The sequence below is a fragment of the Dipodomys merriami genome, unplaced genomic scaffold (genome assembly GCF_024711535.1).
Source record: "Dipodomys merriami isolate MVZ:Mamm:240054 unplaced genomic scaffold, mDipMer1.0.p SCAF_42, whole genome shotgun sequence".
Classification (NCBI taxonomy): domain Eukaryota; kingdom Metazoa; phylum Chordata; class Mammalia; order Rodentia; family Heteromyidae; genus Dipodomys; species Dipodomys merriami.
In genome coordinates, this window is record NW_027205826.1 from 6,281,685 (window position 1) to 6,307,131 (window position 25,447).

At 42.2% G+C, this 25,447-nt stretch overlaps 1 long non-coding RNA gene across 1 annotated transcript; it reads left to right on the forward strand.

The window, feature by feature from the left end:
- The first annotated feature begins 273 nt into the window (after nucleotides 1–273).
- On the forward strand, nucleotides 274–25,076 carry LOC138807407 (uncharacterized). The gene is made up of 3 exons (XR_011366142.1): nucleotides 274–390; nucleotides 6,872–6,921; nucleotides 24,251–25,076. It is a non-coding gene; the product is annotated as an uncharacterized lncRNA (long non-coding RNA).
- Nucleotides 25,077–25,447: the final 371 nt, after the last annotated feature.

The following is a 25,447-nucleotide window of genomic DNA, read 5'->3' on the forward strand; positions in this document are numbered from 1 at the left end:
GGGAAGAAGCCGGAGCAGCTGGGGACAGGCGTGCGCGCGGGTTCCTTCTCCACCCAGACTCCCGTCTCGGGCAGCTCTCGGCCTATTAAACTTAAGGAATTTAGTAGACAGCGTTGGACGCCAAAACTTCACCCATTTGCAGAGTCCTTAAGATGCTTTGAAAATATGTTCCCCCAATGCGGCTGCCACGGCCGGGCAGATAAGCAGTTATCTTATCGGCCCCCTGCGGTGGAGAACTCACGCCAAGTACTGCAACAGCTGTGTGTGTTTTATTCCTAGGGCCTGCTGTGGGAAAATGTCACTGTTCCTCGTTTACTAAGGAAGCAAGTGAAACATTGACAAGCTAAATAACAATAGATGGCAGAATGTGCGTGTCTTCTTTCAAGACCTGTGAGTAAAACGACTTTCCTCACCCAGACCCGATCGCCTTGTACCTGCAAAACTGAAGGACCAACTAATTTAGGTTGGGCAATAATGGCTCAAGCCTGTGATCTTAGCTACTCAGAGCCTGAGCTCTGAGGATCGAGGTTCCAGACCAGCCAGGGCAGGAAACGTCTAGTCAACTCTTATCTTCAATTTACACCAAAAAGAACCAGCCTTGAGGGAGAGGGAGAGGTCCTGAGTTCAAGCCTCAGTACTCACAGCTTTGAATTTGTACAGTTCTTGGTCAACTTTTCATATTTTTTTAAATTTTGAGATGAAAGGATACTTGATTGGCATATTTCAAATTTACACACACTTCATTTATTTATTTTGCCAGTCCTGGGGCTTGAACTTAGGGCCTGCACACTGTCCCCGAGCTTCTTTTGCTCAAGGCTAGCATTCTACCTCTTGGGCCACAGCACTACTTCGGCCTTTTTCTGTTTGTATGGTACTGAGGAATTGAACCTGGGGCTTCATGCTTGCTAGGCAAGCACTCTACCACTAAGCCACATTCCCAGCACCCCACACACACTTAAGGCATAGAATAAATGAGCAAAAACTACTATCTCCACTTACATTTTTTGTTAGATTTCCAGTTGGGGTTTTCTTTTTTATTTAAAATTTAATTTTCTTGTCCAGGTGATGTACACAGGGGTTACAGATACATAAATAAGGTAGTGAGTACATTTCTTGTTGAACTTAACCCCTCCCTCATTTTTCTCCCACTTTTCCTCCCCTCCACTCCCCCCCCAAGTTGTTCCAGTTGGGGTTTTCTGAGATGGAAATACAACAGTTTTTCCCCCCTTCCATCCTTCTATTATTCTTTATCTCCACTGTTATAAATAATCGTTTAACTTCTCTATCCACAGCCAGTGATGGCTTTTTTGCTGATTGTGATGAACCATCCTAAGTGAAAATAATTCCCTTCAGATGTGTGCACTGCATTATTTTTGTAACCTTTCAGATCAAAGATGTTTCTTCTCATTGTCCAAGTGCAGCAAAATGCTGCTGTCCTCCTGTTCTATTGAGATGACCCAGAGTCTAGCAAGTCAGGGGTTAGGTTGTTGGGAGAATTACATAAAGGTCTTTAAAGAAAAAGCTAGTGTCACTTCATTGTCAAATGTGTAGACTTCATGGGGGTAGATATTGTTAGCTTTGGAGCAGAAGTATTGCATGATAAAAAGCAGTGTCTTAAGCAGATAAACTCAGCTTGGGTGTACAGAACAAATTGGAAGTGGGGGAAGGTCTAGAAGTCTCTAGGGGACTAAGGACTTTCTAGGAGGGAAGGATCATGAGAAACTAGGCCAGTGTGACAATGGCAAAGCCAGAAAGGTGATGGACCCAAATCCAAGAGTTGTGGTTTTAAAACATGTTTATTATTATAAAGGTGATATACAAAGGCATTACAGTTACATGGGTCAGGTAAAGAGTACATTTCCTTTTTAACTATGTTACTTCTTTCACTCTCCCAGTTTTTCCTTCCTAGCCAACCCCACGAGTTTTTTTTTTGAGGCAGAAAAATAAAAGAAGCCAGGTACCAGTGGCTCACGCCTGTAATCCTAGCTACTCAGGAGGCTGAGATCTGAGGGTCACAGTTCAAAGCCAGCCCAGGGAAGGAAAGTCCGTGAGACTTTTACCTCCAATTAACCACCAGAAAACTGGAAGTGATACTGTGGCTCATGTGGTAGAGCACTAGCCTTGAGCTGAAGAGCTCAGGGACAGTGCCCAAGTCCAGAGTTCAAGCCCCGTAACTAGGAAAAAAAAAAAAAGAAGTGATAAAGGTGAGATCCATATATAATTTTCAATATTCTAGAAGGTCCATTTAAAAAAGGTAAAACCAGATGGGCAAAAATTAATATTTAACTCAATATGTCAAAATACTACTTTAGTAGGTCATCAGTATAAAACTATTTAATTTAAATTTTAACTTTTTTCAGAACTGAGTGATTAAAATCTCTTGTGTATTTTCCACTCACACAATACATCTCAGCTCATACAAGCCACATTTTCAGTGTCCAGGTGGCCGCACTGTCATTTTTATCCAGTGGGATTTTGAAGGAGTGAATGGCGGGGCATGGTAATGGATGGGGAAGAGGGAGAGACAGGGGAGGAGAGGGAGAGTCAAACTGGATTGCACTGTTAGGACCGAGGAATGTCTGTGCTGCCTTTAGACCGCAGGTCTGAGGGAAAGATGTACTCGGTCTCCACCTGTGGGTGTGGCAGAACAGAACTGAATGGTCACAGGTCTGGTGATAACACACAGGAGAAACCCTACCACCCTCCTTGTCTCATTCTCCAGACAATGATCTTCATTATAGGTTACGTTCTAGGTCAGTGGTCCATGGTCACCACTACTCATGTGGAAATAACATTTCAGGATTGCCTACTCTCATTTTATTTTTTCCTAAGAGAATATATAAGTTTAGACTTTATAGAAGCCCATGTTTTTAAAAACAATGTGGAAAACTTATTATTATTGGTCGGTCGAGGAGCTTGAACTCTGGGCCTGGGCTCTGTCCCTCAGCTCTTCAGCTCAAGGCTAGCACTCTACCACTTGAGCCACAGGGCCACTTCTGGCTTTTTCTGTATATGTGGTGCTGAGGAATCAAACCCAGGGCCTCATGCATGGGAGACAAGCACTCTACCACTGAGTCACCTTCATAGCCCTAAGTATTATTTTCAAAACCCTTTGAGCCTAGACTAAATACATCAGCTGGTTGGGTGGGGTTTGTGGAAGGCCAGTCTGTCAGGAGAGGCAGCAGCCAGCTTGAGGGACTCCACCTTTAAAAAAAAAAAATCTCGGAAGTCTATTCACATACAAAAAAAATAACAAGGAAAAAATTATAAATAAACCCAAAGGTGCTGAACTCATTAAATATCAGGTGGGCTTTTCTTTTAGCATCTTTATTAACTTGTATTATTTACACAGACAGATTTCCTTATTACATTTCCACTCATTTACTATATATTCCAATCAATCTTACCCTCTCTATAACTCTCCTGTGTGTGTGTGTGTGTGTGTGTGTGTATCCTGGGGCTTGACCTCAGGACTTAGGCATTGTCCCTGAGCTTTTGTCCTTAAGGATAGTACTCTACTACTTGACCGTAGCTCTACTTCTGGTCTTTTGGTGTTTAAAAAGTCTCACTAACTTTTCTGCCTGGGCTGGTTTTGAACTGTGATCCTTAGATCTTGGCTGAGATCTTCCTAAAGGCTTTCTGAGTAGCAAAGATTACAGGGTGAGCCACTGGAACCCAGGTGGCTTTTAAAAAAAAGTTCTAGTTCTTGATTCTGTGGGAAGGATACTCCTAATATGATGTTATCTTATGACATTCTAAATCATATTCTTGCAACAGTAAATGCATTCCTAAGTTATAATGACAAAAACTACTGGAAGAGAAAAACACAGATTGGTTACCATGGGCATAAGATTTCAGCCTTTTCTCTTTCTTCCAATTAAACCTCTTAAGTGTCTCTTTTTCTCTAAGGAAAATGAAAAGGCCCTGTGTATCTAGGTAAAATAAGTCACTCAAATCTGGGAGAAGAAAGCTAGCCCTGAGAATTAAATGCCTTTGGTAATACAAAATTACAAGCTACTACCCAGCTAATGGGAGGACTTACTTCCTCTCTGGATAAAGATCAGGGTGTAATGTTAAGATGCTGATTAGGGTCTGCACAGAGCATTAGCAGGGGAAGTTGGAAATGACACATCCTGTCTGATGCAACTCTCCTGTCACCCAATATGGCTGCCCATGACACCTAACCATCTATAATTAGACTAACTACTAGGTGAATAAATACACTCCTGTCTGCTTTTTATAAAACCCATTCTATTTTTATGAAACCAAGTCACAGGAAGTAATTTCTCCCCCCCCCACTTTCTGCTGTGTCTCAATGCCCAGCGTGTGACCTGAGACTGAACTTCATTGAACCAGTCTATGAAGCACTTGGAGAAAGGATAAAGGTGGAAGAGCCTGGGATGTTGGAGACAAAAAGGAGTGATGGGTCACTTTGTGAAGGAAATTAAAAAGGACAGGCTGACACATTCCAGGGTAGAGAGGGGGAGCAGCACGTATGGCTTCTGGGAAAGGCAATGATCTAATATGATTGGCAAACAGGAAGTCCCTAGTATGGCTGAGCAAGAGGCATAGCTGGAGGTTGTGTTGATTTCTGATTATAGGCATAATCTGTGTGAGGTAGCATGGCTGAAAGTTGAAAGCACTTTCTGGTATAAATCCTTTGTCTCCCACGTGGACTTATTCCTTTGGATTTGTTGCTTTGAAAGGAACGGACAAGAACCAAGAGTGAAAAACAATGATGTTATATTGAAGAGTGAATTGGTATCTTCTTACTCAGCATCCCCCCTTATTTGTCTTATCTGTTTCCACCATGTCCTTTCATGAGCCCTACGTCATGAGTCCTTTCAGTCAATAGTTCCTGATTGGCTGGTGATCATGCACCAAAACAGTAGCTTTCTACACTTGCATTTCCCAACATGCCTTGGGTATGTGGAGCAGGTCAGTGGTAGAGGTTTTGTCTGATGGGACACCTCTAACCCACACAGGGATACAGAGAAGGTTTCAACAGGTCATTGGATCTCTCTGGGGTATTTTAGAGTATCATTATAGGTGACACCTGGAAATGGAAAACAAAACTTTATAGAAAGTCTGGCTTAGAGCCTCTGACATTTTTTTTTTTTAACATAATACTGTCTGGTCTGGGAGTTTTTGGTTTTGTTTCATTCCTGTGTTACTCAGTTTTGAATTCAGGGTGTCTTGCTATACAAGTGCTCCACCACTTCAGTCATGCCTCCAAACCCTCTTTTGCTCTTAGGTTATTTTTCTGATAGAGTCTCCTACATTTTGCCCAGACTGGTCTTAGACCACATTTGTCCTACCTATATTCACTGCATGGCTGAGATCACCACACCCAGCTTGTGGGATGAGATGAGGATTTCCCCTAGGCTGTCTTCAAACCACAATCTTGCCAATCTCCACCTCTTATGTAGCTAGGATTACAGGCCTGAGCCACTGTACCCAGCCCTGTTCCTGGATTTTGTTCCTATCACATAGTTGTAGAAACTAAGGTTCAGGGTAACTTGCTTAAGGTCCTAGGAGAGTTTGGGATGGAGACTCGCTCCCTTCCACTGGGTTCCGTGGCAGAGGGCAGCAGCACAAGGCTAGAAATACAATGGATACCTTTGCCTATGCTTTATTACACACAGGGTCAGAGAGGTAAAGGGTAGAACAGACAACATAAGTGGATTGTGTCAACAAGGCCATTGGCCAAGTTCAAGTGAGAATGCATGGAGATCTGCGGTTTTTCAAAGAGGACCAAAGCTTTGTAATAGTAGAAAATACTAGGGGGAAAATTACCTTTGGTTCCCAAGAAGAGGGTTAACCTGTATTCTTGGGTGGGCCTGGGATAACTTCGAAATGGGGCTGAAGAAACAAGAAGAAAGGTTTCTTCCTGGTCTTGAGATGGTGGTGGGAGGTAGGAACTCCTCCACCTGGGAAGAAGAGGATTTCAGAGCCTTTGAAGTGGAAGGAGGGCCAGGGATCCTTTAAAGTGCAGAGCTTCTTGGTGAACAGTGCCATCTAGTGGTATGCTGTATTTGGCTTTAGTGTTTAGCTGGTGGAGTGGACCTTGGGGGAGCTTTGGCTGGGTTGATAAAACGTGGAAATGGATCCCCAAAACCTGTAAGAGGCCCTGAGATCCCCTCCTATCCATCTTTTCTGTCAGTAAATGGAAAATATAGGGCTTTCCTTCACCACTTCCTCTCTGGGAAGAGAAGTTTGGAAAGGATTTGTGTCTTCATCCATTCAATAACTGTTTAGCAAATGTCTCCGTGCCAGTCACATTTCCAGGACCCAGGAATACATCTCTGGAAAAATGAAAAAAAAAAAAAAAAACCTACCCTCCCATGGGCAGAGAGACCACAAACGAAAATAAGATAAGCTGCAGAATCTCTTTGGTACTAACAAGTGCTAAGAAGACCAACAAGGCAGTGGAACTGTACTGGGAATTGCTAGAGATAATGAGAGATGGAGGGGAGTAGGAAGGCCTTGCTAGAAGGTTCCATTTAAACAGAGACTCCAGGTGGGAGTTATGTTGTCATGTGGGAAAAAGTACATGGGGCCTAAGGCCCATGGATGGTTAGGGTGGAGAAGACCAGATAGGACGAGAGAAAAGGAGGTTAGGATGGTGATGTGTGGGGCAGAGATGGGGGCTGTGAGAAACCTCTGGCTGCTTTGACTTGTATGTTATCAGAATCATGCAGGCAGCAGTGTTGAGATTAAATGGAAGGGCTTTGGGGAGATCCACAATTCACTTCGGCATGTTAAAGACTCTGGAGAGCCCTGTATTACATTTGCTATTTAACCTTGCTTAAAGGATGTTTTCCAGGCTTATTTAAAGACAGATATTTCCATTCTCCCCTCTCTCTCCTAGAAATACTCATCCACTTCATATGGGTCCAGAGAAAGTGAAAATCAGCTCTGGTAAGCAGACTTTAATGGCCCTGGCAGTCATAAACAAGGGTAACACAAGGTCAGTAGAATGTGGTTTGTAGCCTGAGGCCATATGGCAGCTGTAAAGTTACTGACATTGAGTGACTCATGTTTTCTTGTCAATGCCTTTCCAGTCCATTCCTTCACTTCCCAAACAAAGATTTCCAAGACACCCAACTTTTAAACCACATGTTTCAAAACATATCCAATTTTGGCTTGATTCCAGTTTTGTCTGTCTTTTCCTCCTACAACTCTTTAATACAAACTCTTCAAAAAAAAAAGAGAAAAAAAGCCCATTTCCAGGCTGGAAGCAGGAGCTCACACCTGTAAAGCAAAGATCTGGACATTTATAACTCAAGGTCATGACCTCTCAAGGAATGAGCCAGTTATAGTAGGATATATCTGTTAATCTCAGGCATATGGGAGGCATAAAGAAGAAGATCATAGCGTAAGGCTAGGCAAAGATTTGAGATCTTATTTAAAAAGTAACCTAAAGCTATAAGGGCTGGAGGGCATTGCTTACATGGTAGAGCCCCCTACTAGTGAAAGGCTCTGAGTTCAAGCCCTAGTATGACAGGGGAAAAAAAGCCCCTTCCCTTAGCCTCCTACCAAGATGCACCTTCTGCTAGGTGTACATTTCCCTCTTGCAGTAAAGATAACTGACTGGCAACATTCATTCTCATTAGTCTTTCCCTTCAAGTGTTTTATAAAACAGTTTAAGTAAATTTGGATGGGGCTGGGAAGGTGGCTCAGTGGTAGAGTGCTTGCCTTTCATGCCTGAGGCCCTGGGTTCGATTCCTCAGCACCACATAAGCAAAAAGAAAAAAGCTGGAAGTGGCGTTGTGGCTCAAGTGGTAGAGTGCTAGCCTTGAGCTGAAGAGCTGAGGGACAGCGCCCAGGCCCAGAGTTCAGGCCCCACGATTGGACCCCCCCCCCCAAAAAAAGAAAATTTGGATGAAATAATTGCTTCCTCCTATACAGTTCTGTCAGCCTAAAATGCCTTATGTAACAATTAGAAAATATATTCTGAGCCAAAAAGGGCAAAAATTATATTGTCAAATATATATGTATCTGTCTATTCCCCTCTCCCCTGCCCATACCAAGAAAGCATATGACCCTGAGTTCAAACCTTGGTAAGAAATGATTCATCAATTTAGTCTACATGATGAGAATACAGATAATAAGCCAGTGGAAAGACTTCAGGAAATGAAAAGTCTAAGCCATAAGGAGTCTTCAAAGGATTAAAACCCAACCCATAGACACAAGAAATGTAAGGAAGCAGGGCAATATAGCACTTCCAGAAAACAACATTTTGTCTTATATATAAGTTTATGTTTAGGGGAAGGTAAGGGAGAGCACAGAAATGGTGGGACAAATGGTGAACAAACATACCGGTGCTACTCACTAGATACTATATTAAAACTGAGCCAGGTGCCAGTGGCTCACGCCTGTAATCCTAGCTACTCAGGAGGCTGAGATCTGAGGATCAAGGTTCAAAGCCAGCCCAGGCAGGAAAGTCCGTGAGACTCTTATCTCTGATAAAAGCACTAGAAAACCGAAAGTGGCGCTGTGGCTCAAGTGATAGAACGCTCATCTTGAGTTGAAGAGCTGAGGGATAGTGCCCAAGCCCAGAGTTCAAGCCCCACGACCTACAAAAAAAAAAAAAAGAAAAAAAAGAACTATAGAACTTGTGAAGGGCAGGGGGAGTCAGAATGGAAGAACTGGGAGAAAACAAAGGAAGAATTGACATTGATCAAAAAGAAATGTACTCATTACCTGACTTACGTAACTGTAACTCCTCTGTACATCACCTTTACAATAACAATTAAAAGAATAAATAGACCTGATTGACAGCAAAGTAAAGGAAATCTCATACACTGAGCTCAAAGGTCTGTTATATGAATGTTTAATGAAATGGAAGAGGACATCTGCAAGTAACCACATGAACACATAAAGAACACAAAGAAATGAAGGAAGTCATGGTGAACACAGATAAAAAGTGAAATGAATCTAAAGTGAATACAAATTAAGAGCTAAATGAGCTCAAAGACAATATAGCTAAACAGTTAAAAGATAAAAGAAGACAAATAAATTCATGAAGAATTTGATGCAATACATGAAAAGGATCCTGGTGAAGAGATGGCAAGCCTATACAAACAAACTAAAGACTGAGAGATGAAAATAAAGGGGAAGATACGAAGACAGAATTTCTGGTTGTTGTTTTTTTGGTCAGTCATGGGGCTTGAACTCTGGTCCTGAGCGTTGTCCTTGCACTCTTCAGCTAAGGCAGATGTTCTACCACTAGAGCCACAGTGCCACTTCCGGTTTTCTAGTGCTTTATTGGAGATAAGAGTCTCACGGACTTTCCTGCCTGGGCTGGCTTTGAACCTCCATCCTCAGCCTCCTGAGTAGTTAGGATTACAGGCGTGAGCCACAGAAAATCTAGAATAGACAAGACAGAAGAAGCAAAATATCAAAAAGACAAAAGGAATTTGGGAGAACTTCAGGACACAACTTAAAAGACCAAATGTAGGGCATCATAGGAATTGAGGAAAGAGAAGAACTGAAGCTAAAGGCATAGGAAATATGTTCAATGGATTGTTAGCAGAAAACTTCCCAAATCTTGAGAAAGAGAAGCCCATCCAGGCACAGAAGCTTTCAGGACACCAAACAGACCAGACCAGAAAAGAATTCTCTATGACATAGAGAAAACCAAGTATAAAAGAAAAAGAGTACTAAAGTTTGTATGAGAGAAAAGACAAGTCAAGTCACTTACAGAAACCTTAAAAGAAAAGAATGAATAGGGAGCTGGTGGCTTACACCTGTAATTCTAGCTACTCAGGAGGCTGAGATCTAAGGATCACAGTTCAAAGTCAGCCAGGGCAGTAAAGTCCGTGAGACTTTTATCTCCAATTAACTACCAGAAAACCAAAAATGGCATTGTGGCTCAAGTGGTAGAGTGCTAGCCTTGAGCTGAAGAGCTGAGGGACAGTGCCCAGGCCCAGAGTTCAAGCTCCATGACCAACCAAAAAAAAAAAAAAAGCAAAGACTGGTGTATTTAAAACACTGAAATTTAACAACTGCTAACCCAGAATACTCTACCTACCTTCATACATAACTGAAGGGCAAATAATAATATTTCATGATAAACAGAAACTAACTTAACATCACCAAACCAGCACTACTGCAGATACTTAAAGACATCTTATACAAAGAAAAGATAAAATCCATAAGTTTTTAACCAATATGAGAAATAGAAAAAGAGAAAACAACCAAAATAAATAAAATTAGGGACTTAATGGGGGTATAGCAATGAAGCTATATCATGAAAGAATACTTTGTAAACCTTTACTTAAATAAACTAAAAATTCTAGCAGAGATGGATGCATTCCTAGATAACCTCAACCTACTAAAAGAGAGCCAGGAGGACACAAGCCATTTAAACAGCTCTATAACATTGATGAGATTGAAATAGCAAAGAAGAATCTTCCAACAAAGAAAAGACAAATTTGGGTGCCTGTAGCTCCCACCTGCAATCCTAGCTACTTAGGAGGCTGAGATCTGAGGAGCACAAGTTCAAAGCCAGAAAAGTCTGTAAGACTCTTAACTCCAATAAATCACTCAGAAAAATCCAGAAGTGGCTCTGTGACTTAAGTGGTAGAGCGCTGGCCCTGTACACAAAGAGGCTCAGGGACAGAGCCCAGGCACTGAGTTCAAGCTCCAGGACTGGAAAAAAAAAAAAGCCTAGTACTAACATATTTACAGCTAAATTGTACAAGACTTTCAAAGGAAAACTAACATTGATATTCCTTAAACTTTCCCATGAAATACAAAGAAAATGATCACTATTAAACTCATTCTATGAAACCAGTGTTATACTCATCCCAAACCCAGACAGGAACACACACACACACACACACACACACCATAGAATGAGCTCTTTGATTAAATACAGATACAAAACTCATTAAAATATTTGTTAACTGAGTCCAGCGATTAATAAACAGAAATCATATACCATGAGCAAGTTGGTTTCATTCTAGACATGCAAGACTAGTTTAACATACATAAGTCAATACATGTAGTAAGGTACATAAAACCATCAAGGATGAGAATCATATGATCATGTCAATAAATGCTGAAAAAGCCTTTGGCAAAATCTAGCATCCTTTTTTGATAAGAGCTAGGAATAGAAGGATCAAACCTTAACATAATGAAGGCTATGTACGACAAACCATTCTAAAAGGTGAGAAACAGAAACCATAGCCTTGGAAATCAGGACCAAGACAAGGTGTCCACTTTCTTCACTGTTATTCAGTATATTACTGGAATTCCTAGCCAGAGCAATTAGGCAAGAGAAAGAAGTGAAATGGATGCAAATGGGGAAGGTAGAGGTCAAGTTATCCTTATTTGCAAGTTTGTTTCTATATCTAAAGGACCCCCGAGAGTCCACTCTGGCCTGTTCGTCCTTTCTGATCCCTTTTTCTCCTGCAACAACCCCCCAGTGCACCATCACCTCTTGAGAGACATGAGGAAGTGCCTATGCCCTTAGGTGAAGGTGGAAATTTTGTTAGGGTAGAGTGAAGCCTAGCTCACAGTTGATACTAAAAGATAAGCAGTGTTGTAGACTGGAAGCTCTTACTCTCTGATCTGTGAAGATCCTGGATAACTAACATCTAATGTCATCTCGACATTAGTATTTTCAAGTTGGGGGTAGCTTCAGGCATTGAGATATCAGGGCAGGTCTGCTGCAGGTGAGACGTGAGGAAAATGTGCCAGCTCATAAAGAACTGGAATGAAACACCCTGGGTTGATTAGAGTATTTCTCTAATTTTAGGTACACTATCAGACAGAAGGCTGCCATGTGAGTGGAACTGTGTGTGCCAGTTCTAAATCACATGTTGCTGTTGAATGAGAATCTCTGATATCAACGGGAATGTGAGCTGACAGGTACCCATTGGCTAAGACTAAATTCACCAATTTATTTGTCATATCTATTAAGCCTGTGATCTTGTATTTCCCTTATCAACTGCAAACAGACACAAGGAGTAAAAAAAAATCTCATGTGCTCTTTAGAAATATGACAAAGTTTTCACGGCTGCATATTAAAAGTAAATCCAAGTTGAAAATTTTTTTTTTGTATTTTCCTGAGGTCAGGAACACCTCTTAGTGGGCTAATAATTTGATGTAAAAAGCATGGTTCCAGACACTATTTCAAAGCCTACAGGAACCAACCAAAGCCAGCAAGGCATCTCAAGATATTTTAAGTGATTTTATTTATTTCTTTATTTCTTTATTTATTTTTAGTGGCTCTAGGATCTTCTTTCTCTCCTACCTCTGCTTGGGTCTGTCTCATCTTGTAAGGATTTAAGTTTGCTTCTATATACGGATGACCCTTGCCTGACCCTATTCTCTGGAAAGTTCTGTGTATCTTTGACTTCCATCCTGCCCAAGATAAATTAATTTATAAAGATAAAAGATTTATGTTGACTATTAAGTTACCTACCAATCTACCACTCACCTGAATTCTCTACTGTATTCATACTGTTAATCTCTGGGAAGATGGAGAGAAATTAGAAAAGGAGATTTCCAAGTCTCTCTTCATTTCCAAAAGCATTGAAAACAAGGGGATTGGTCTGGGAGAGCTTGCTCTTTATTTACATAATCTGCTATTTTTGCTGTGTTTAAAAAAATGCACCTGTATTAATTTTTTCAAGGTAAAAACTTATTCACAAGAAAAAAAACTCTTAAACTCATGTTGACTTAGAATCTTGGTACTCAGTCAATCACCGACAATGTTTTGACTGGTGCTAATCTTTCTAAAACGACTAAGTGCATTTTAATATTCACTTTCGATCACGCAGAGCCATCTGTAGTTAAAACAATTTCAATTCAGCTGGGGAAAGAAAAAAGTTGGAAGGTCTCCAAACCATGAGCATTAAGTGAGATCAACTCTGCTTTTTCCTGAGGCTAAGGTTTTGGAAAGGTTGGGAGTCAGCTGTCGCTGGTGGTGGCTTCTAACAAGGCCAAATGCACTTCCTGATGAATAGAGAGGATGCTGACAGCAGGTTATTTCCTGCCTTGGCCTCCCAGTGTGTGTGTGGGGAGGTGGGGGGCGGGGTGGGGAGAGGAGGACAGCAGTGCCCCAGAGGCCTGGTGATCTCCAGTTGTCTGAAGTCACATGTAGGTGAGCAGAATTACCATGGAAAAAAGTAGCTTTCCATCCAGATCTCTCCATTAGGGAACCACAAGAAAAAAAAAAAATCACAGAACACCAAGAGTCAAAATCTCCCCTCTCCTTCCCTCCCCTTGAACTTTTTTTTTTTTTGCCAGTCCTGGGCTTGAACTCAGGGAGGCCTGGGCACTGTCCCTGAGCTTCTTATGCTCCAGGCTAGCACCCTACCTTTTGACCCACAGCGCCACTTCCAGCTTTTTCTGTTGATGTGGTACTGAGGAATGGAACCCAGGGCTTGCAAAGCAAGCACTCGATCACTGAGCCACCTTCCCAGCCCTCCCCTTGCAGTTTTAAAATTCACTTCCGTAAGTAAAAGCAAGCATTTAAACATGTCTGCTGTTTTAAATTCCAAAACCCAAGTTGAGTTTCTTTCTGGAATAAAGGATTATTTAAATCTTCAAATATCAATGAATGCATTTATACCATGTGAACATACCAGTGGATCAAGGAGGGGATCTTAATCCTCTGAGTAGACCTTTCAGTGGACTGATGAATTTCGGACTCGTGTATAATGAAAACTCTCAGCCTGCTTTGAGCTTCCTTATATAAATAACAATTATCTCCCAGAAAGTTCCAGTCAATAGGACACTTGTTGTAGACTTATAAGAATTTCCTAGGCGTCACAGAGGGTCCATGTACCCGTTACTGCCTTAGCACTTCAATGGAGAAATTAAATCTTCCTACATCTCCTCCTTTGTCTCTCTCTTTTTTTTTTTAATTCTTCTCCTCTTTCTCTTCCTTCTCTTCTTAATCTTTCTACACTACTTCCTCTTCTTTTTCCTCTCTTCTCTCTTCTTCCTCCTTCTCCTTTCTTTCCATCTTCTTACTTTCTCCTCTTCCTCCTCTCTCTTTCCTCTTTCTTCCTTTTCTCTCTTTCTTTGTCCTTCTCCTCTTCTTCCTGTATACATAGTTTTGTTTTCTATCTTGTCGCTAGCCATTTAAGAGATGTTCAGTAGAAAAATCTTAACAGATCAGAACATTTAGAGTTGCCCTGTCTTTAGAATGGCTATGTTTTCCATTGTGAGGAGATGTATATTTTTTATATCATATTCCTTATATATCATCATGCTGCATGATATTACAAATAATACCTAATATATGTATAATTTATACACTCTGTGCCTAGGTTATTATATATTCCATGTGGTGTTTGACCGTCTCTCCGCTAATGTGCATTTGTAGCATTTCCAGTGTCTCTTCTCCACCTGTGTCATTCTTGGAGAAAAATTCCTATGATGATCAAAGATATGAGCATTCTAACATTTCCCCATATGACTAGCCAAGCACTGTATTATTTAGTTTTCTTCTTATCTCTTTGGAAATGCTTTATCACAAATGAAGGTTTTACATGCATTCCATTCAATTCTGGTACTTTGTATTGTGAATCTCTAACTTGTACGCCTGGGTATGGACATACTCATGTTGCATGCATTAATGATTGTAACTTTATATACATCAATAATTCTGTAGGCAGCACCTTCACTGCTTTTTTTCCATTTGTGAAGCTCTTATTTTTTATATGAACCCTAGAATTAGCTTGTGTGGTTTTGCAATGCAAAAACCAGATGAAATGTAAGAACAAAATATAAAACTTTCTAAGTGTGATTTGCTAATTAAATGTAATATTTGGACAGAATCAGAATGTTATTTGGACTATAATGTTTACTTTCAAAACATTTAAAGTATTTTTCTCTTCCTTGTAATCTTCTGTAGTTTAGACTCCTAGGATACGCATCCATCCATCCATCCATCCATCCATCCATCCACTTATACAAGTGATGTTACTTAAGCACCCAAAATGTGCTGGGTACACAGATGAATGGCTAGAATATATAACTCCACTGTAAGTTGGAATTGACCAGGAATACTTGTTGGATGACTGGAACAGAGCCGTATAGATTATGGAAGAGGAATGCGTGTAACCTCAGGCTTTGAATAAGTTCGAGAAGTGGCTCTGGCCTTCACTTGCAGGTGATCCTCTATGATAATCCTTTTCTTGCTTATTCCTTCATCTCAACTACTCTTCCCCTTCTCATGGTGCCACTCATCATCAACTCCATCTCCTAGTGAATTCCTGTTCATCTTCCACCCCTGCCTCTCATGATGCTTCTATAAAGATTTTTCTTCTTCTCTATCTCCCAGATGGGTCCTGCTTCTTCTCCTTCTTGCTCATGTTGTACATTGTCTATGAGTCTATTGTGACAGTTACCTACTTATCACACAGAGGGTAGTGCATTTGTTCCCATGTCTAGCTCTTCTACTGGTCCCCCTGTTAGCTTCCCTTTGATGCCATAAGTAATTAAGATAAATGGAGAGTCTTAGGCACCATGAAGTTATTACCTGCAGATCAGAAGTCCTAACTGGACCTTATTCAGTCTCTTGAGTAGCTACAATTATAGTTTTATATATATATATATATATATATATATATATGTATATAGGTATATATACATATAGGTATGTATATATATATATGTGTGTCTATATGCTTTCTTGAGAAGTAGGTACACTTCCTTGATATAGTCACCTGATCTAATTTCCTTTTCTACATGACCAAAACTTCCTGCCAAACTTAGCTTAACGAGGGCAAGAGTAGACACATAGGGTAGCTTGGCTCCTTGTGCTTCACCTCTTCTCTCCCACAGTGATCAATTTCTGCTCTAATTCATCTATTTTTTCTTGATTTTAACATTTGTTCCCTTTCGCAGTTGAGAACGTTATTATCTATTGTAACGCGCTTCGCTGTTTTCTTTTTCACAAACCCGTATGTGAATAGATGACAGAGTAGGCCCCAGATGGGGAAGAATCTAGGATGGGGGCAGGAAGATAAATTGGAAAGGATGAGAGGGAAGTGGTAAAAGAGAGCTGGGCACCAGCAGGCTGGTACGGGGTGTTCTTGCCTTTAAGAAACAGTCCTGAGGCCCCTTTGGTACAGTTCCCATGCCCTTATCCACCGGCCTTGCCCGGGATGCTGGCAGCTCTCCATATCATTCTTGGAAACCTGGCCCCTGACCCTGACTTCACCCCGTGATTCTGCCTCTTTGCTTCCTGGACTGGCTCTGAGAGCCATTTGGTATCATCTTTGTATATTGGTTCTCAAATACCCTTGGTTTCAGTCTCGTTGGCATCAGAGAACATGCTAGAATGTTCCAGCCTTTCTAGTGCACTCCCTAGCTAGGTTCCCCCACCTCCACACCCCCTTCCTTAATCAAGGCTTTAGTAGATGAAAGACCAGCCTGTGGAGCTCCGTTCAGGGTCTTGCTTCACACATGAGATGCATGGGACTTGGACAAGTGACTTAACTTCTCTGCACCCAATTCCGCCCAGCTGAGTGTAACACAAGTCAGTTGGTGAGGTGAGGTACTGGCAGCTCTTCCTGGCATAGGGGGAGACCTCCACGTGTTCTGTCCTCCCGGCTAGCATCCCTTCAGACTTCTCTTGATCTCTTCCCCCCTGACCCCACACACAGTGTCTGGTTCAGTGTTAACAGAATGACAGGTAGTTTTCCAAAGGCCCGCCATTTCCCATCCCCTCACCTCTGGGGGTTTTATACTTGTTTCGTCTACCTGGAAAGTGTTTCTTCTCACCAATTCTTTCTCCATTTGTTCTCCCTTAGCCACCTCCGCTGGGAAGCCATCCCTGCTTTCCCTTCACTCTTTTCACGATGTATTTTTGTGCCTCTCCTCCATAGACTGGGATCTGTGTTTGACTCCCTCTTGTAAGGACCATGAGTGGGTGCACATTACATTGTTATGAGTGGAAGGCCATACTGGTCAAGACAAATATGTGTTCCAATTTAGGTGACTGTGAAATAAGGTTGCTGTGAAGGCCCAGCTGTGTAGAGTCGGCTCTCTGCATTCTACACTATCTATGGATTCAGCCAACCCTGGATAGAAAATCTTAGCAAAAAATTACATCTGCACCAAACATGAATAGACTCTTTCCTTGTCCTGCTTCCATTAGCAAGACAGTGGAATAATTATGGACATAACATTGATATTGTATCATTAAGAGTTCATTTTAAGGTATGGCTGGCTGCTTGTTTGGCTTAGAAAGGAGTTTCACTCTGATACACCCATTGGAAGTTGATAACATTGTAAGTTGAAAATACACGTTGCATCCCAATTAAACCCATCACAAAGCAGAAGCATTGTAAATCAAGCCATTGGAGGTCGTGGGTTGTCTGTGTATGGTAGAACGTACATAGATTATATGTAAAATTAAACCTTTTCTTTTTTTTTGTTGGTCATGGGGCCTGAATTCTGGGCCTGGGCGCTGTCCTTCAGCTCTTTAGCTCAAGGCTAGTGCTCTACACTTGAGCCACAGTGCCACTTCAGGCTTTTTTTGTTTATGTGGTGGAATTGAACCCAGGGCCTCATGCATGCAAGGCAAGCACTCTACTACTGAGCCACCTTCCCAACCCCAGATTAAGCCATTTTATTTAATTAGCTCAAGCTGGCTGACCTAGAACTCTCTATCCTCCTGCTTCAGCCTCCCGACTGCTGATACTGCACATTGAGTGTTGAGTTATGCTATTCCTGAGCCACCCCAGACTTTATTATCTGGGAATCTGGAAACAACATTTCCTCCGAGACTGAGGGATGACTAATTTCAAAGCTAGAATGAATTACAAAGTTCATTCACTCAATGGCCACTTGGTGGCGCCACTTCAGTGTAACAACACCCACCATCATTGATCAGTCAGTGATTTAAAAACTTGTGTTTTGCACAAAATGCTAACACCTAGTACTCCACAAGAGGCCTGATCGACAATGTGCTACTGCTGTGTGTGTGGTAGGAAAATGGACAAGAATAGGGGCATGCTGGTATTTTTTGTGTGTTTCTGTGTTTGTGTGCTTCTGTGTATGTGTATCAGCCTTGGAGCTCACACTCAACTCTCACTTAGCTTTTTTCTCACTTGACCACTTGAGCAATGATTCCTTTTAGCCTTTTTACTGTTTAACAGGAGTTAAAAGTCTCTTCGAGTTGTCTACCTGGGCTGGCTTTGAACCGTGATCCTCAGATCTTAGCTAGGATTACAGGCCTGAGTCACTGGTGCCAGAGTTCTTATTTGTAAGCAGAACACATGTTGAATGACCTAGGAAGAATGCAAATGTACTAGCAATAAGTTGGGACAACTCACAGAACGTTGGGATGTGATTCAAAGAAGGTTTGGGGGTTGGACCAGTTGGGATCCTTGGCTTAAAATCAGTGTGAAAAGAAGTGCTTAGAGGAGTTGGATGCCACGTGGCAGAAGTGACTAGGAAGTTAATGAAAACAATGCAGGCTGGACATACTGTGTATTTCTCCCTGTGCCTTTTGACCCAAGTTCCAAATAGACAGGAAGCAGCCTGACAGCTTTGTGCTTGTCTGTCTTTAATCTCCTGCTGGTTGGTGAATGCAAATGGCGCCCTGTGGGGAGAGAGCTCTGAGCATGTTCCTGGAACCATACCAGCAGTGTGTGGCACCTTGGTGTTTGGCCTCCCACCTGTGCTGTGGGTTGACTGGTTCTCAGTCACCCCACTCTGCAACCTCAGTCTCCTCTAAACAGGTACTTCCTTGCCCTGGCCTATCAGTCTGACTTCCACTCTCCTGGTTTACTATCCCCCTCACCCCCACCCCGTTTTAAATTATTCCTGCTGACTTCTTTCTCTCATTTATTCTCATCACTGGCTTACCATGGGAGACATTTCACTCCCATGGCATTGTAACGAATACGTGGATTTTTTCAAAACCTTACACCCTCTCTTACAGTTCCAACCCATGCACAACTGGACAGCAGCTTGTGCTGCCCACTGAACTGATCCTGATACATCTCACCCCTGCTTACTGCATTTCCCATGGTCTCAGAATCAGCAAATGGCAGTCATGGACTGACTTAGAATTCTAAGCATCATCTCTGAGTCCTTTCTCCTCCTCCACCGTCTTCACTTCCATCTCTGGTTCTGGCACTCCTGTTTCCTTTATATCTCTTAAATTTGCCTGTGGCACTTCCCCGCATCCAAATGCTTTTGTGTTAATCTACTATGTTCCCTTCCTTGAGCCACTGCAATATACTCCTAAGGAGTATCTAGGTGACAGGGTCCCTCACATCCCTACACCTGCCCTTGCTTCATTAGAGCCTGGAGTATAAAAGTGTACATGCACTTCAAAGCCAGGTGCCAGCGGCTCACATCTGTAATCCTAGCTTATCTGGAGACTGAGAGTTGAAGATCTCAGTTCAAAAACAGCACAGGGAGGAAAGTCCTCTTATTTCCAATTAACCAAAAAGCTGGAAGGAGAATTGTGGCTCAAGTGGCAAAGTGCTAGTCTTGAACCAAAAAGAAACAAACAAATAGTAACAACAACAAAACCACTCAGGGACGGTGTCCAGGCCCTGAGTTCAAGTACACACACATAAAAAAGTGTGCTCTTGGCCACATGGCTTTCCTGAGTGAGAGTATGAATTCCCATGGCTAGAAGGAGATCAAAACTTTGAAGGCAGGGGTTGGCTAGCTGGGACCCCTGGGTTGAATGCAGTTCATCAATTATTTTTATTCAGCTCCAAAACTAAGAACCATTTTTACATTCTTTAGATTACTGGAAAAAAGTCAACAAATGTGGCATGTTAAATTCATATAAATTTATCTAAATATACAGAGCTCAACAAGAAAACAAACAACCCAATTAAAAAAAAAACACTGATGTTCCTAGACACTTCCCTTGAGAAGATACCAGAAGGTTCCTAACAACGTACACCATTAGGGAATTGCAAATTGAAACAAGAGAAACTAATACACATCTAATAGAAAGCCTAAAATCTAGAGCTTGGATGATATCAAATAGTTATGAGGATGTCAAGCAATAGGAATTCTCAATCTTTGCCATCAGGAATGTATGATAGTACTTTCAGAGACATTTTGCCAGTTTCTTACAAAACTAAAATGTGTAACAGCAAAGATACCTTTACAGCCATGATTATTGCAGGGCTATTCACAAGAGTCAATCATGGAACCAGGCTACGAGACTGTCAAGAGATGAACAGATAGAGAAAATGTGGCAGAGGTACCCCACAGCTTTATGCAGCCATAGAGAAGAATGAGATCATGTCGTGTGAAGGAAAATGGATGGAAGTGGAGCTCATGTTAAAACAAAGACATGCTCAGACAGACAATGCTAATTGCATGTTTTCTCTATATGTGGAATCCAGGGGTAAAGTATATGAAAGTACAAGGAGGGTGATGGGAAAGGGAAAGTTCTAGAAAGAGAGAGAGAGAGTAATGGAGGGGTGAGTATGATCAAAGCATGTTCTGTGCATGTAGGAAGATGCCACAATGAAAGTCATTATTCGCAACAATTAATAAACACAATAAAAAGAAAACATATGTACTCTTACCATATAATCCACCCATTGTGTGTGCATGATTTGAAAACTTAGATGCACACAAAACCTGCACATGGATATTGCATGCTGTTCAACGAATAATTTCCAGGACTTGGAAATAACCAAGCTATCCTTTGACAGTCTGGATGATCAAACCAGTGCCCCCATACAATGGGATATTGCGGGGTGAGGAAAAGCAAGGAGCTATGGAAACATGAAAACACATAGAACAGCCTTAACTGTGTATAACTAAGCAAAAGAAGCCAGGGAGAAGTCTACCTACAGTAGGACTCCACGCTTCCATGTTTCCATTCTGGAACAGGAAGAAGTATGGAGAAGAGACAGTTGGGCTTAGGCAGAGAGGTGATTGGTCGGTGGTCAGCATCAGGTACATCTAGAGCATCATCGGGTCTCATAATGGTGGGTACAAATGCCATCTTATATTGATCAAAACCCGCAGAGTGAACATCACAAAGGGTCAACCCTCATGTAGACGATGGAGCTCAGTGAATAACAAGGCATGGCTATGGGTTCAGCAAATTTAACAAACAGACCACATTAAAATAAGATATTCAACAGAAGGATAAGATCAATGAGGGAATTCTAGTGATTTGGCATCTGAGAACTCTGTACTTTCTGCAAGCCTAAAATTGTACCCATCTATTCATTCCCTTCTTTTTTTTTCTTTTTGGTCAATTGTGGGGCTTGAACTCAGGGCCTGGACACTGTCTCTGAGCTTCTCTGCTCAAAGGCTAGTGTTCTACCACTTTTTTCTCTTTTTGGTTGGTCCTGGGGCTTGAACTCTGGGCCTGGGTGCTGTCCCTGTGCTCTTCAGCTCGAGGCAAGGGCTCTACTGCTTGAGCCACAGCGCCACTTCCTGTTTTCTAGTGGTTTATTGGAGATAAGAGTCTCACAGATTTCCTGCCAAGGCTGGCTTTGAACCGCAATCCTCAGATCTTAGCCTCCTGAGAGCTAGGATTACAGGCGTGAGCCACCAGCGCCCGGCTGTTCTACCACTTTTGAGCCACAGCACCACTTCTGGTTTTCTGGGAGATGAGTCTTTCCTGCCTGGGCTGGCTTCCAATCGAAATCCTCAGATGTCAGCCTCCTGACTAGCTAGGATTACAGGCAGGAGTCACCGGTGCCTGACTTCCTTCATTTTTCATATACTGTCTGTAGCTTCTTTTATGCTACACGGGCCAACTTGGAGAGTTTTCAGAGTCTGCAATGCCTAATTTACTATCTGTTTCCCCAATACCCCATCAAGGGGGAACATAATAATTACCAGAAAGGTGTAGATTCATAGGCTGGAGAGTGCCAGTGTTTATAGGGAGAAATTAATAAGCCTTGTTGACTTTGTTAATCTTATAGAAACAAAGCTTTCCACCCCAATCAATGACCTTTTCCAAGAGCCCTCCCAGATAGAAGATTAGAATTGACTAAAAATGATATAGGCATGGATACTGGTCAAAGGAAGTAAGTGTCAGAGGAGATTCACATCAATATTTGGATTTAACTGATTAGGTTGTGTGTCAAGGTTAATTTTGGGTTAACTTGCCTAGATTATGGTACCAAGGTTTTGATCAAACACTAGTGTAGATGTTGCTGTATTTGTTAGAGCTATTTGTGGTCTAATTGTAGAAGTTGAATAAATAAAGCAAATTACCTGCAGAGTGTGGGTGTTTCATTCAATCAGTTGAAGGATTTGCAAGAAAAGATAGAGGGAGGAGCTCCATCTTACTCTTGAGATTGTGATGTTATCTCTCCCGAGGGCCCAGCCTGCTGGCTGGCATTGTACATGCCCTGTGTATTTTGTTTTTGTTTTTGTTTTTTTTTGGTCTGGGCCTGGGCGCTATCCCTCAGCTCTTCAACTCAAGGCTGAGCACTCTACCACTTGAGCCACAGTGCCACTTGCAGTTTACTGGTGGCTAATTGGAGACAAAAGTTTCAGGGACTGTCCTGCCCAGGCTGGCTTTGAAGCATGGTCCTCAGATCTCAGCCTCCTGAGTAGCTTGGATTATAGGTGTGAGCCACCAGTGCCTGGCAATTTATTACTTATTTATTTGTCCCATGGATTTTTAGACTTCCTGCCTCTCAGAGTTGCAAAAAGCAATTCTTTAAACAAAATCTCTCTGTTGTATAGAAATCCTGTTGATGCTGTTTCTCCAGCAAACCCTAACACAGTTTTCTCTCACTGACTATTATAGGTTTAAATATGTTAGTTTTGATGAATCTGTTTTTACTTGGAATGGTATTTTTAGGGTTAGACCCAAATGCTGTTGACCTTCTGGTTTCTTGGTTAAGCTTTTCAGGGAATACTTAAGAAAAGCATAACTTCTCCTCTTGACCCTAACTTGAGCATTTGCCAGTGGGAAAAACAGGAAGGCTTTTGGCATTTGGATGTTTGTCGGACTTGGTTATATTTGAGACTACAAACTCTGGGTTCCCTAGGTAGCATAAATATGAAGACTAGTGCATATAACAACTTGGTAGTGATAGTATGAAAAGTTTTCCTTGGAAATTCGGGGTGATATGCAGATCCATGTTTAGCCAATGAAGACTTTCAGCAAAAGAAACACCAAGAAATAGGATACCACAGTATTCTTGTCTTTTATGCTCTAGTTTTCTTCTCCTATTTCTGCTTATTAGTGTACTAGCACTTTTTTTTTTTTTTTGGGGGTCTGGTCGTGCTGCCTGAACTCTGGGCCTGGGTGCTGTCCCTCAGCTCTTCAGCTCAAGGCGAGCCTCTACCACTTGAGCCACAGCGCCACTTCTGGCTTTTTTTCTTTTTGCTTATGTGGTGCTGAGGAATCGAATCCAGGGCCTCAGGCATGCAAGGCAAGCGCTCTACCACTGAGCCACCTTCCCAGCCCTGTACTAGCACTTTTAACATCTTTTTGCAATTACTTTAAAAACATTATAATAGTAATTATGGAATCTCATCTCTTTATTTTTAAGTAATTGTCCAAAGGGCTTTCAATTCAATTCAGTTTATAAGCACAATTTATTTTGATCAGTGCCACCTCTCCCACGTTCTCCCTCATTTTGCCTGTGCTCTTTTATCTGGTTCTAGGATCCCCTTCCCCCCTCCCTTCCCTCCTTTTCCCTCCCCTCCCCTCTCCTTTCCTTATGCCACTACTGGAGCTTGAGTGAAGGCCTGGGGTCTGCCTCTTAGCTTTCTCACTCAAGGCTAGCACTCTACCATTTGAGTTACGGATTCACTTTCTACTTTTTTGGTGGTTAGATAGAGATACTAGTCCTAAAAGACTTTTCTGTCTGGGCTGGCTTCAAATCTTGATTCTCAGATCTCAGCCTCCAGAGAAGCCAGGATCACAGGTGTGTAACAGGAGCAACTGGCAAGAAATACTCCCCCCCCCCCCCACACACATCTGTCCTCCCTTCCTTCCTTTTCTGTTTTCTTTTTGGTGCCAGTCCTGGGGCTTGAAATTAGGGCCTAGGCACTGTCCCTGAGGTTTGTTTGTTTGCTCTACCACTTGAGCCAGAGCTCCACTTCTGGCTTTTTTGGCTTTTTTGGGAGTTTTTTTTGAGTCTCTTAGACTTTCCTGCCTGACTTTGAACTGTGATCCTCAGATCTCAGCTTCCCGAGTAGCTAAAATTACAGGTGTGAGCCAGCGACGCCTAGTGGGAAATTTCATTTTTAAGAGGAAAATTCCTGTACAGTCTCCCTTCCCTACAAACTTATTTTGTTGACTTTCTCAAAGGCCAAAGGAAAGGCCAACAGAACCTCGAGTCAGGAGGCAGAAGGCTTCTGGAGATGGGAAGCCACGAAGACACAACCGTTGGACAACTGTCATCTGAGCAATGTAATGAACAGCTTGGTATTCTCCGGGGAGCATGTGGACCCCGTGGAATGCCCGGAGGCTGCTGGACTCCTCACGAACAGCTGTCGCACTGACCTCTCCCCAGGCTCCACTCTCCACAGCCCATTTCCCTTTTTGTCTTCTCAAGCCCCAGCATCTGAGCAGTTGGCAGCTAGAACAAGGTTGAGTGCGACTGACACAGGAAACGACTATGGCTGGCCCAGGGCCTGCGTGCAGCCGAACGGGGGTGGGATGCGTAGCCAGGTCTTAGCAAGGAAGCAGCTGTCGCTTCAAACACTGGGCTCCGTGTCACCGGTTTGCCTGTTTCCTTCTTCTAAGTGTCATAACTGCCTTTGCAGCAAATAATTACCACTTGATATAAGATAGGCTCTCAGAGGAAGAGATGGTGGGCATCATCTTGTAGTTAATGCTTAATCTTCTAGTTGGGTAGCTTTTTAGGATGGGAAAAAAATGAAAGGAAAACTAACATTTACTTAACAATCTCTTTCTCTCCTTTCCTCCCTCCCTCCCTCTCTTTGGCTTACATTTCATGCTGCAAGGAGAATCAGCCAAGAATCCTACCTGGATTTGAACTACACTATCTGTGTGGCCTTGGATAAGTCATCTTTTTCACTTTGTGTCTTATGTTCTTCCTGTAATAATAATAGCATCTCTGCCCTCAAGTTATTGTAGGGATTAAATAAATGATGTCTACAAGCTCTTAAAACGGTGCCCAGACATTGTCAGTGGTATTTGCATGTTTGCTGATATTCTTAGGTCATTTTAACCTAGCCCTGTTTATCCTTTGATGATGGAGGAAACTGAGGCTCTCGGAGATTAAACCAATTACCGGAGATGGCAGAGGCTGAAAACAAACACAGATTTATCTGACTGTAGTGTTTTCCTCCTAGAACATGACTGGGCCTGCTCAATGCTATCGAGTTCCTGATCCTGCTTGCCAGCTTAGGGGTCAGTTTATCAGCCCTCTTCTGTACTGACCAGGGTGAAATCCTATATGACTGAGAGGCTCTGTCTTTAATCTCTGATTCCACCCATCCCTGGAGAAAGGCCAATGGCCAACATGGGTGGGTTGGGGTA